The 14,622-nt window shown below is 29.1% G+C and overlaps 1 protein-coding gene across 1 annotated transcript in view; it reads left to right on the top strand.

Moving 5' to 3' along the window:
- Window positions 1-4,969: 4,969 nt before the first annotated feature.
- LOC125069217 (rab11 family-interacting protein 4B) overlaps window positions 4,970-14,622 on the top strand; it is a 77,400-nt gene continuing 67,747 nt past the window's right edge. The window contains exon 1 of the mRNA XM_047678628.1: window positions 4,970-5,219. The gene's annotated coding sequence lies outside the window, so the exon portion shown is untranslated. The remainder of the gene's footprint in view (window positions 5,220-14,622) is intronic.

Genomic DNA, 14,622 nt, shown 5'->3' with positions numbered 1-14,622 from the left:
AAATGTCTGCAGGGTTTTACAAGTAATTTACAAAGTTAACTTCACATTTCAAGACAGAAAACGATGCATTGAAACTATCCTTGAATATATGCGATTGATAAGACATTGATAAAATCTATTTGATAAGAGATACTCATCTCTGTGCTGTTAAGGGCACAATAACACAATATTATTGAATCAAATATAACTATTTACTTAATAAACGTCATGTAACGGATGTTTAATTAAACACGAATGTATTTATTTTAATAATAATTGATTTGACATTCGAAAGAAGTCACTTCGTTGTTTTAAGAATCACCCATAAACAACATTTATATATAGGTAAAGACGGGTATTTATGATAGCTTTACTTTTCAAACACTCTTCAGTGATGACATTATATGAGTTTTTTTTAAAAAACCGTATTATTAATAAGTGATACTTATCAATCAAAATCAACTAATTACAATTATGATTAGACTCAGACACCTGTTACAGTTTTAATTTTATGTAAATGTTTTTAAAAATATAATTATGTACTTACTTTATTTACCAAATAATCTAAAATTAAATAAAAATAAAATCTAAAAATCTTGATAAAGACTCCTATAAACATATCTATTGTAAAGATTAACTTAAAATAGGATTCCGTATGAGTATGATACATACATTATATATGTAAGAATGTACGATTGTATGTGTGTTAGCATAAATAAATAAATATCGTCCTGGTCAATATATTTACATAAATATACATTAGGTGTTATATATTCATTAACTATTATATACAATTTAGATTTTCCAACATTTGTTGAAACACGATCAATCGTAATTTATATACTCGTAAATACATTTCTCTTATCTGTCTGTGTAATTCTTCGTTACAAGTTTATTTCCTTTTTCTTTATTATTTTTAGTATAAACAAAAACAATATATATCCCAAACGTACAATAAGTTTAACGGTTAAACCGTATAAATGTGTAAATAAGTAATTACATAATATATAATATACAACTAATATATACTACTTAATCAAATTTCAAAATGACTTACTGACATACAACGGTTATTATAACAGCATAAAATTTTGCTCAGCAATTCGTTATGAAACGTGGGTGAGCATTAGGTGTTACAGTATTTTCCGATGAGATATCCGATCAGGAACACGCCACACGGCTTGTTATTAAAAATGGACACGATAAAAATATCAAAACATATGTAGGTATAAAATAAATAGGTACCTCAAAAATGTACGGATGCGAAATCCTTTTTAGAAATATAAAAAAAAAATTAAAAAGGAGTATGAACTTATGTACACGTGTTAAATGATAGTTCTTCGACTACGAAGACCTATCATTTAACTCGTACTAACGAGTTAGATAATTAACTATATAGTTATGTACTTTCAGTTTTCTTCCATAATTATGCTACCAGTCTTTCTTGAGTAAAAATATGCTTTGTATTTTGGTCTCAACGCGACTAAAGATGTATGACGTAAAAATCTTAAAACGCAAATGCAATAATAATCAGTATCTTTTTTCTTTAATCTTCCATTCTGATACTGCCTCTTTTGTATTTTGTGACTGAAATGACCAGAAAAATGCAAATGCTACACGTAGAAAAAATATTGAGTGAGTTACCCAACAAGGTGTGGCTAGTTCTGATGAATTAATTCAAACGTTTCCATATGATATATCCCTTTTTTTCTCTCTTAGGTAACTGAAAGTTATTATATAAAATAAATGATATTTTTTTATCAAGCGAAACCAGAAAGCTGTACTAGATTATCAAATGACACTTGTGTATCTATGGAGAGATAATTTGTGATGTGGAGTGCCATATTATCTATAATGATAGGTACCTATTATATCAAAGATTCAGAATCAGATACTCATTTTTGACTCACCGATAAAGCAGTATATTAATTTTCGTTTCTTTAATTTAATTTTATATAGGACAATTATAATAATAATTTATTTTTTAAATTACAGAAGGCCGGTTAGTCTAAGTCCTACGGACTCAGTGAGCATTTATTCTAGTCCTGTTCCGACATGGTGGGTAAACTCAATACTCCAATATAAATTACCCCTATTATCAATCGAAGCAGGTGGTTTCAAAGACTAGTCCAGGCTGCCAGTGGAGCCACATTATTTTATAGGGCTGGATCATTTAAATTATATAGAATAAAAACATATTATACAGAGTAACAAACCCGTTAAGCAAGGTTGCCGTAAAGTTTGCAGATGACTTCTTGTAATTTACCTATAAGAATAGATTTCCAACCATAAGAGGAAAAAAGCCAAATAAACAACATTTGTGTATAATGAAGTGCAATAGTATTGTATTATTAATAAATATATATTAATCATAAACTCTTAGTATTGCACAAAATAGCTGAATTATTAGCAAATCGTATGAAATACGTAAATCTCAGGTTTGTTTATCTTTTTTCCTACTTCCATTGGAATAGGCTATATGTATGTTGCCATTGCTGTTGTTAAAAATATAAAGTTGCTGCACAGACTACAAATGGACACATACGGATGTACTTTTGAATGAAACTATCGAAAATCTTCTGTTTAAGTTCTCGTACGGCTTATATTTTCATTTAACCGATCACACAAACCGGATACAAAGGCGACTAAATTAAACAAATTTTGTATTTACACAATTATGCAATATGGCAGCCCTGGCAGAGTTCGTTCGTTGGCGGGAATCAGTGTTGCCGCAGCGTGATTCTAGATGGCGCCGCACCGATTATCCGACATAAACTTATATCTAAAGTAGTTTCGAATTACGATGTATGTGACAACTATTCAACAAATAAGAAACTCGTGGGTTAGTTTAACAAAATACCTCGTATGCCGTTACGACAAACGGCACGACGTTCTCTTGTACCTCATTGACATTCTCCCTTGTACAAAACAATTCTGTATTTATTTAACTCCAAATTTATTTATAACTTTATTAAAGAAAATTCTATTAATAACCAACGATTTAAATCTTTGTTAATAACTCTATCGATTTCGACGTTTTCCATTTTCTTGGCATTCCATGACAGCCATATTATTTTTACTTTACCTATTTATCTTAATGACGAAGAAAAAACTTAAAGTTTTAAGAATTGACTACATCAATTAAATTGTGATTTTTTTCATCTAGGTGTTAATTTCCCGTCTTACATACTAAGGTGCTGACAAAAGGGTTTGAACTTCCACGCAACTTGCTCATCAATCAATATTATAGATGCAGATCTTTTTGAAACAGAGGTCTAAAAAAAGTACAATGTTCGGAATTGAAATTATTAATTACCTACGGTAGAAATACTTTTTTAATTGCTAGATATCTTTTTGATTTTGATTGCTAGATAGAGGTAGATGGAGACAATTAATACCGATAGTATTTCCCAATTGGGTATAAAATTATTACATCGCTTTAGATTCACTACAAAGTCTAACACATGTAGATAAGTCTTTTTTTTTCCAAATTTATTTGAACGACGGCACTATATAATTTAAGTAAAATGTGTTATAATAAAACCGCTCAATATTTACAGATACAAAGTCATTAATGGGCCAGAACAATTAAGGTTTCTCAACAAATTAAACGGTACAAAATCCAAACTTTATAATTTGATTATATTTAATCGTAAAGGTAACCTTATAATATAAATTTATTTTTCGTTGCTATATGCTACAACTGTATTATTCAAGATTTTTATATAAAAACATATTATTAAAATATTTCAAACAAAGAATGTCTATTATAATTATTCTGTAGGAACTATAATGTATAAGTAGAAAGGAATACCGTTAACATAGGTTAAATAGTAGATATATTGCATCGGTTCGAGCTCTACATGCTCTATCTATTGCATAAAAAAAGCAAAATATCAGTTATAAAGAAAAACACTGAATCGAGTCATAAAGCCATAATGCAAATGTTGTTTTTTTTAAGTAGAAAAAATACAACCCGTTTCTGCAGCTAGTGCAGTTGCAGATTACAAAAACTTTTTTTAAATCTTTCGTTCTTAAGACGTTATATCAACGTCCTTATCTAAATGTAATGACATATTAACGAGAAACATATTATATATAAACATAGTATTAGTAATCTGTCCATGAATGGTATTTTGTTGTTTGTAAAGTTTAAAATTTGAAATATCGTGCGGGACGGAAGGCGCCGCGCCGTGATCGCCGGTGCCAGGTAACAGGAGGTACGACATTGAACAGTGAGCCGAAGCGATATTTCTAGACAAAAAATGATGCTATGATGATATAGATAAATTATAACTTGCATTTATCAATACTATTGTAATATGTTGATATCTGTCATTACGTTTTCTTTTCCATTGTGTTATTTTTTCTCCTAATATTGTAAAAAAAAATTGCCTACCCGAATTTTGACTGTATTGGATCTCAAAGACCCGTGAGTGGAATACTTCCCACTTTCCTAAGTCCTGACTGAGTTTATTTCTCAATACTCAATTGTAATAACTTTAATTGACTGCACCTGGGATTTGATCTCTCGAGATCTGCTACCGTATAAACTTGTCACTGGATTATGATAAACTGAACTACTAAACTATTTTTATTTTAAAGTATTGATTATGTTTAATTATAAAATACATATAATAATTCTTGATTGTGTATTTATACTATAAAAAATATTGGTAATTAAATTCGTTTAAACAGATTATTACGTCATATTACATGTGCTTATGTATCACTTATTGAGTGACTTTTAATATTTATTATACATATATACCTGTCTAACTTCTATGAAATAACATTTAGCAATAAGAAATCCATTAGTCTAAAATAAGTGCTTAGCTAATCACAACTTTATTTAATTATGTCCAAGCCAGGTGTAAAAACGGACCACTGCGTGTTCTTGAAGCTTAGCGGTCGTCCTCCCTCCCACGTCACTGAGTATCTCTTTTCAACGCTATCACGCTGTCTCTCTCTCTCAACAAATTCAGTCGCCGCGCAACCCGCGTGTCATAGAGGTGTGCAATTACAGTGCGTTATGTTTCATCGTAAATAAAACCTGTTTGTGTACTTTATTTGATATATTATAACATTTCAGATTTCAAATAAAAGTGGTTCATAAGTGATTTATTATTTGTGTGTTAGTGTGAGAAACAGTGAGGAGTTTTTCTTGTGTGCAATCCTTCAGTTGGAGGCTCTATAATCGACTTTCTGTCTTCTTATTCGTTCGACGGCGATAAACCAAGGTATGCGACTATTTTCCTAAAAAAAGTCATGGCAATAAAAAAACTTAATCGTTTAATTTTTTATTTCTAAGCGTATATTTTTACTATAAGAAACATTCTATGATGATATTAATACGTTTGTTTAATAATTGATTTAATATCTTATAAAAGAAAAAATGTAGTACTACTTAACAAGTAAATCGTACTAAACTGTTATATAACTAACATTATTTTATTACAAAACACTAAGATGAGACAGTAACTTTCTCGTATCTATGATAGCGGATGGATCGCGGTATCTCCTAAACACGAAACTCGGGTAACCTGTATAAGTTGATCCTTCGTGTCCGGGCACTTAGCGAATAGAAAGCTAACATTTATGAGTCAATCTATGTTAATAAAACTAATTTAGTTTTATATATTTTTCAAAATCATTTTTATTTACTATTTTTCCTATTACGTAATTATCTAAGATTATGTTTGTAATTTCTCTAAAACACTTAGTAAGATTGAAAATCATATAACCATTCAATTTAAAAATTACTTCATTATGTTTATTTTATTGTACACTAGATACCCCCCAACTTCACACGGTTACAATGATGGTCTAAATACATCTCTTAGATGATAAAATAAAATAAAAACCGGCTAGTAAAGTTAAAATTCTCGAGTTCTCTCTACAAAAATATACATGCATGCATATTAATTATACATTTAATCATTCATCTTGAAACATGAAATCTACTCACATGAAATCCGTTGCGTAGTTTAAAAAATCATAGCGTACAGACGGCGGGAAACCACTTTATTTTATACTATGTAGAGATTGTTCTAACATCCTAACAAATTATTTAGATTATATGCGATAGAGATAAGGAATATTGATTTGTTTAATAATCTTATTAAATATTATATCTATTAGTATTGTTATAAATAAAGGATTTTTGAATTTACCTTGAAGTTGAATCTTAAACAAAACTTTATAGGTTAAAAGCGTCAAAAATATTCTACGTTTAAATATTAAATAGATAAATTAACATACAATAATATACGAATGACGTCTTACAAATTTTCTAAAATTACAATTATTCTGAGAAGTAAAAGTTCCTTGAAAGTTTTAAGTATGCGTAATTACGGAAAAAGATTAAAATTTTTAGACCTTCTAAAAATTTTAATCTTTGTTTCCAGCAGATTGCATGGAATTCTCATAGATTTTCGGGCAATGCTAATGTTTATAAACAGATGGTATCACTTACCATCAGGTAGCCCGTTGATTCATTTGTCTGATTTTTTTATGAGAATTTCAAGAAACCTTTGTTTAATCGGCAAAGGTTCAAGTTTTAGTATGGTGTACATTTGTCAGCTCATTTCTTTAAGATGTATTTTTCTTATTAAAATTTTAATTATTATGAACCGTAGTATTTTTTTATTTTTATAAATTGAACAAAAACATCAATACTCATATTCGTGTATGTACCGCAACCCATAGTTACCGCAGATTTAATGTAACAAATTAAAACTTAAATCACGTATCCAAAGACAACATATACTTAATTACCATAACTATTGTCTGGGAAATGATTAAATCATTAAAAAAAAAACCATTAATAATGAGGCATATACTATTCTAGAAAATATTAAATAATACAAATCACAAAAATCTGTTGGGTTTTTGTAGTTATACTCAAACCGATGGTAGTTTTTAAATTGCCAATCAAAAAGTAAGTGTAATACCTCTATTCTAATCATTTATTTAACGATTTTTATTTGATTGGTACGAATGTAGGTTTTTTATTTAACTGACTGAGTGAAATGTAGTTTTATAATGATATAAAAGACATAAAATGTGGATAAAAAAATTAAAAGCTAATTTTATTTAATATGTATGGCAATGGATGCAAATTTCAAATAGTATTTAGATTATAGATATACAAATTATAACTGTTACCAATGTCCTTATAAAAAAAACAGCAATATGTAGCTAAGTGAAATAAAAAATAATTAGAGAACTTTTTTTGAGAAAATATTGTTCATTGAAATACTAACCCAGTAATAAGTACGCATTATGGTATGATAAGGAACAAGCAGGTACAATAACAGGTGCTGTTATGTCAAGTGCATGGGGTGGCGACGGTGTATCGTTTGTTTGCGCCCACTACCTGTAAGGGTCGGGCGTAGCTTAATCCTATTTAAATATTTTTTAACCTTTTTTTATCTTATACGAGTCGACATTTTTAACGCTGCATTTAAAATCATAGTTTTTATGACAAACTATAAAAATTGTGTGTACACGTAATGCGGCTTACTGAAGCATTAACCCATTTTACTCGAAACAATGGTTCTAAACAAAAACTGTATAGATCATAAAAAATGTAATCTTTTGATATGATTCAATTCTGGTAGAAAATATATTTCTTTAAAATGATTATAGTTTACTGAAACTCTATATAAAGACAACAATTATTGTAAGTTTTGAATTTGAAATATAATGTGGGTATTTTCTTTTTCATTATCATTACACGTAAAATCGTCGAAATATGGGGGTATCGAGGTTTTCGGAACTACTTTATAAAAAATACTATAACTATGGTATTATATATACTATATATCTTATGATTATTTTATACGAATACTTGTCAGAAATTATTTAACAAAATCATGAAGCTAAAAACCATTTTTATTAAGTATATATCGCTAAAACAGCAACTCTCAGCAACGTCTGCGCTTTTCTGATCTACATCCTAGCTTCGTAATATAGCTTTAACAATATGTATTGTGAGCATATAAATATTAATAGAGGTGAAAACACTCAATTAGCCACCAAATGATACAAATCCGTTTAGTTTTAACATTATCTTTCATACAGCAGTCGGCGACAATCACAACACGACAGTGAACGTGCTCGAATGAGTCATGCTTTCGAAATGTTTCGTGACGTCACACCGGTATGTTTTAAATGATACAAAAGATCCTGTCATTATAATAATTACGTAATTGAGGTTATTTAAAAGTATTTATGGGTTTCTTTCTGATTTTGTATGTGATCTACTTTTATATTAACGCCTTTTATCGAAACTTAGTTAAATATATTTTTCTTATTCACGAGTCACACCTCTATCAGTATATCTTACAGGAGTGTTCTAACAGCTTAAGTTTTTCTATACAAATTTAATTACCCAATATGCACCTTTCCAATATTTCCTATATTCCAATTTTATTATTCTTTAAATATCAAATTTAGAAACTTTATTATTCTAAGCATCCTTTTTTTAAATCCAGTAGCATTAAGAACGTAGAACTAGTGACGTTAACTACTTACTGGATTAAAAAATAAACGTGTTTCCATTCAATTCGATCGATTTTAGATTCTGCAGATACGATTCAACTTTTGTTATCTATTGTCGTATTGTTTTACATAGGTACATAATTATTATACGATATCATATAATTAAAATCCTTTTATTTGTTATTATTAACAAAATAATAACAAATAAACGTTTATATAATATAAACAACAATTCCAATCAATAGACGCAAATAACCAAACAAACAAGATTGACAAAACAATCCATCTATTATTAGGCTGAGAATATTGCAGCCATTGCTAAGTCTTCCTTTTAAAAATAGCCATTTATTTTAAACTTTATACTGTCATCTATGAAGCCTATAAGTGTCCATCAATTTTTATTTTATTGGATCGTTAGAATGTCTGTCATATTTGAAGTGAGAACGATAAAAAAAAATATTTTTATTATATACCTATATCATATATGATGATTTTCTTATGATATCCTATATCATAAAAAAATGGTCCATCTAATGGTAAGTGGTCACCACCACCCGTAGACAGGGCTGTAAGCCTTACCGAATACCTTCGCGAATGCGCTACCAACCATGAGAGCTAAGATGTTATGTTACTTGTGCATATAGTTACACTGGCTTACTCACCCTTCAAACCGGAACACAACAGTACCAAGTATTGCTGCTTGACGGTAGAATATATGATGAGTGAGTGCGGACCTACTCAGACGGGTTTGCACAAAACCCTACCACCAAATTAAGGTTATTTAGAACAAAAACCATGTTTCTAAGCTATATATGTATATTAATAAATGTAGATATGTCATTTTTTGTATCACCTAACTAAAACACTAAACCAATATCTACGAAAAATTTATACCAGATGATGCAGTGCGTTCCGTAAAAGTTTTAAGTATATATGGCAGATATCTGCGGTCAATTTTGTGTATTATATCAAAATAAGCAATCACACTTTTTGTGACAAAATAAAATTCAACTAAGTACATTTTTTAACATTTTAATAAACACGTCTTCTTCTGTCTTTTATTCGAATCCTAAAATAATATATATGTATATCTAACCTCAAATATATAAGATTTTTGGAACAAAAGAAAATACTGTAATATAAAGATATCTAATTAATAATCTTATAAGATATTTTATTAATATTATAAAATGTAAGTACATATTATTTAATGAACACAATATATTAAAATGAACTTTCACCTCTAACCTTTTTGTTCTTGTAAAAGTTTTACGTCGAACCTACGATAAAAGTTTGGTTTGTTTTATCGGTCTTAAAATATATATATTTTTTATATTTCTATAAAATCAAGATAAACAATTCAATGAACAGTATTTGCTCGACCAACATTGGATATTAGTTACGAGTAATTTAAATTTACACAAATACATGAAAATATAAGTTTACTCTCAATCTAAATACTCTAAACAAATTAATAAAAAACAAGGTTAGTGATGACGTGTATCTCTCGGTATAATTAATATAACTCTCAAACATATTTAATCGAAATGTTGTTTGAAAACATGAACATCTATCTCAATTCATAAGCGATTCTGTTTATTAATTTTGAAATGTTTTTCAAAACATTGAACTCGTGAACGACCACGCGATTTACAAAACGTTCAACGAATGTGACACGCTAAGTTTTTATATCTAAATTGAATCTAAATGTGTTTAATGATCCTAAATATAAAATATTTTAAGTTAGTAGTATTCCTATGAAATAATTTAACTGTATAAACATATTTCTTATAAAATCATTGTATATGCAGTTCAAAAGTCGTGACAAAGGTTGTTAACTTTTATTGAGGAAAATAATATTATAGAGTTTTAGAAGAGGAAAAAGGATCTAAACATATAGGTATAACGTAAATGTAAGTTTTTATGTATGTAGAGAGTTTTGCATATTACGTTTATGATGTTTAGTTTTACATACATACATGTATTATGGTTTTTCTTTCATAACCATTGATATCACATTTTTTTATTAAAATTTGGGTAATATATGCAATAATTACTTTCACATTTGTATTTTTTTTTAAGTACATACAATTGTTACAAAAATAAGTAGTAAAACAGGATATCGTAAATAGTGGGATTAGATACATTTTAATTATCGTTGCTATATTAAAACTTTTAAAATTATATATGTCAATGTCAACATTTATGGCGTTTATATTAAAGTAGTTAACCTCAATCTGCGGTTATATTGCTGTTTGGCGTTTAGAAAAATCAATTAACTAATCAAAATATGCGTGTAATTTAAGCCATACGAGTATGTTTATACAAACCTTGGGCCTTTCAAAGTTTACTCAATATCCACGTTAATGTTACGTTGTAGTTTATTTGTAATTCCGCAAGTTGCTAAATTTTCGTTTTATTTTTAATGTGTTGTCCGCCTTAATATCCGAGGGCCACCCTGAATGCTTTTGTAATATCATCATATACCTATAAATAGTATGACATAATCACATAATCGAGACTAATGCCTCAGTGTAAAAGTAATACCATTTTAAGAGTTACATACATTTAAATTTAATATTGCCGTGAAAATAACAATTGCTTTTTATGAACAACATCCTTATTGAATTTTTAAATTGATATCCTTCCTTACACAATTGTTAACGACTTAAAATAGTTATGTGTACACACATGAATGTTCGACAAATCAAAACTATTATAATATTTATAAACATTTTTATAAATTGAGGAAATTTTAAATTTTTTTACATTTGATAGGTCATTAAACTCGTAGATATAATATTTGTAGGTCACTGCGTATATGCATCTCATTATGAACTGGATGAGCTTTTTATGAAAGGCATTACTGGTAATTCACAAGTTCCTAATGAAAGGTTACGCGACCAGCTTCGTATTTGATTATTATTTATTTACTCTTGTTCCTTACTTTTATAGTATTAATATTAAGTTGTATCGTTATTTTTACATTTTTCTAAAAAACTTTCAAATATCACACATTTTGCATTCAAATGACAGTCATTTAATTACTGAGTTAACAACAATAATGACTATTTCTATTAATTGTCTTCGCTCACATTAACAGTAATAGCTACTTATAATGCCTCATATTTTCACACACAATGCACTTACACGACGCTCCCTAGGGAAAGGTTAAGTCAACCCTCAATTCCCACGTCTGCAGGAAGCCGCATAAAAAATTACGAAGTTCCTTAAAAATTCCAGCACAGCACACGAAACAGGAAAGTGACATGGTGCGGTGCACACTTGTTTGGGTTCAGAAACCACGGTCAATACTGCGCTTGTATAATTTGAAATAGATCGCATTGTCACATGACATTTTATTCAAGGATATGAGCGGTGTTTATATAAAAACAAATTATTTTATTGATGATTGTTCCATATGTATATTATGTACGTATTTTAGTATAAACTCATTTTGAATTAAGTATTCGTTGTTGTTTATTTTATAAAATATAATAATGCATATTTATTAACACGTTTATATATTAAAGGTATGAGGATAATTTATATGATAAAATATGTATTTCTGTCAATGATTATGGTAAAGCTATGAAAAAGTGACATTTGGTATAATATTTACGTTAAGATCTCTCTTATTAAAAATTAAATTGTTTTTACATAACAAGTAATCTTTATAGTAGTTCTTTGTTAATTAAGATGATGTAATATCGTAAATAATTCAAAATGCGTTGTTTATCTATCGTCAAAACAGAAGCAATTTGTAGGCTAATAGTAATGAGTTACGTAAACCTTTGTTTTAAAAGTAGAGAAAGCTAGTAACGTTCGTATTTTCCATGTACGAGTAGAACGTAACTTTATAAAAAAAAACCATCTTCATAAAGGCTTCAATAAAACGTTTTATTCGAAACTCATTTTTAACTATTGAGGTTCTGTAGTGAAAAAAAGTGTTATTTCAATGTTTGTCTCTCAATTTACGACACTCTAGATGTGTTTAATTACCGAATACATGGAACTCTTTCCAGTGCTCTTTTTGAAAACGTTTTTTGTTAAACTTTTGATCTTATCTGAAAATTACGAGCCGCATAGTATTAATTTTTACATATAAAATTTTAATTGCATCAACATAAACCTCATATACGTCTGTGAAAATTATATTTTTTTGTATTATTTACTTCCTATGGAGCTCTTTCTCATGAACTGCAACCAATAACCTTAATTTATATCTGATTAGAAATGGCAGATATTAGACAATTTCCAATAAATAATATAATCTAAGTAATATCATAAATCTGATATGTATGTTAAATCTGAATGTTTTAATGGTTATAACGCATGCGCAATTAAAATGTAATAAAAACAACTTAAGCATAGAACTTGATTTTATTTTACAGTAGAACGTAGGTTTTGAAAATATTATTTATTTCCAAAAAGAAAACATACCTACATTTTAATTGACACCGGTTACTTATACAATAAGCTAGCTTTTAGGAAATCGAAATAGGAAGTTTGATTTAAATAGAATAGAACGATAAAAGTTTGTCTCGTTACAATAAAGCACAATTTAATTTTATATTTTCTCATAAATATGCATTATTTTCATTGTTTCAATATAAGAGCTACTGGATAATAGAATAGCTTCATTCATTTTATGACATAGACTTTCTCGATAACATGTATGGAAATTATTCTATTCGTATCAGATAAAGGTGAAAACACACTGTTTTAAAATAATTCAAGTCATGAATACATTGATTGGAATTAATGTACTCATTGTATCCAATTACCTTCATTGATAAAATATCTTGGATTTCTCTTTCTTTATCAATGATATTTGATTCTGCCTTTTTTACCGAAACATACCAATAGCAATCAGGATAATTTATATTTAAGTAATTTCTCAAGTAAACAAAAGAAACAGACTGTCTATTTGTTACTTCATCACGACAGAATTACTGAAGCGATTTAACATAGACACAGTCGGGACCTTTTTATTATATTTTATCATAAGTAATTGCAAATGGAAAAGTGCTCGCCTTGCTAATGTAAATGGAGCGTAGCAACGTTAACTTTCCCAATAGTTTCTTATCAGCCATTCTGTTTCATGGCGCATGATATCTTACATCTCTTGGGAGAATTAATAACGTCCATATTTGTGAAAGATTTGCAGATTATCCCACCACGCTGTTCCAATTTTGGGTGGTTTTATACATCCTCCCCAGAATGTTTTCCTTCATCCCTGAAATTAAAATTAATTATAAACACAAATTATGCACGTGGATATCCAGTGGTGCTTGCCCGGGTTTGATTCAGCAATCATCGATAAGGTCAGTTCTGAGCATCCGGCAATCTCTGCTCTATACCTCAATAGATTTATTTATCATCATAAATTAACGAAAATAAAATCTCATACATTTCAATTTATAATATGATATAATGTTTACCTGGACAAGATAAATGCTGACAAAAGTTTTATTTAAAGAATGACAGTCTGATGAAGACCTATCATGCTGGCGTTCTCACAATCTACGGCTGTCATTGAAGGCCATTGTCACGGAGTAATTAGTCATTCCGAACAATAGAAATTCAACTTGGCTAAACAATAGTGACGCGACTAACATAAGATTACTAGAAACCGGCTTCCATTTACTGCGATGAAATTATTCTTTCGTCTATTATCTGAAGTAAGAATGTTTAAACACTTAGAGAAAGAGTAAATATGTACGTGCATTGCCAACTATTATACCGCATAGCTGCAATACTCATCTGAAATTATACCGCAACGAGTTAAAAATACTCGCGTTGTTCAGGAGATATGTTTGTCATTCTTCTAATTTTCAAAGTTATTCAATTCAATTCTTCACTGCCCATAGAAAAAGCATTGTAAGAAATATTACCAATCACGTATACCCCATATCATCGATCGATAATGCGCCAGCAACCTCTGGAAATAAGATGTCTCTTGGGTTTTTAGTCACACTGGCTCACTCACCCTTCAAATCGGAACGTAACAATACTTAAGAGTGCTATTTGGCGGTATACTATATGGTGAGTGGGCCCTGCATGCCCAAAACCCTACCACCAAACCTATTGACAACGAACAACCGATGAAGGTAACTCAGCGGAATTTTTCTTTTT

The sequence above is a fragment of the Vanessa atalanta genome, chromosome 15 (genome assembly GCF_905147765.1).
Source record: "Vanessa atalanta chromosome 15, ilVanAtal1.2, whole genome shotgun sequence".
Classification (NCBI taxonomy): domain Eukaryota; kingdom Metazoa; phylum Arthropoda; class Insecta; order Lepidoptera; family Nymphalidae; genus Vanessa; species Vanessa atalanta.
Note: the sequence above shows the minus strand (reverse complement) of the source record. Positions and strands in the feature narration are given on the sequence as shown.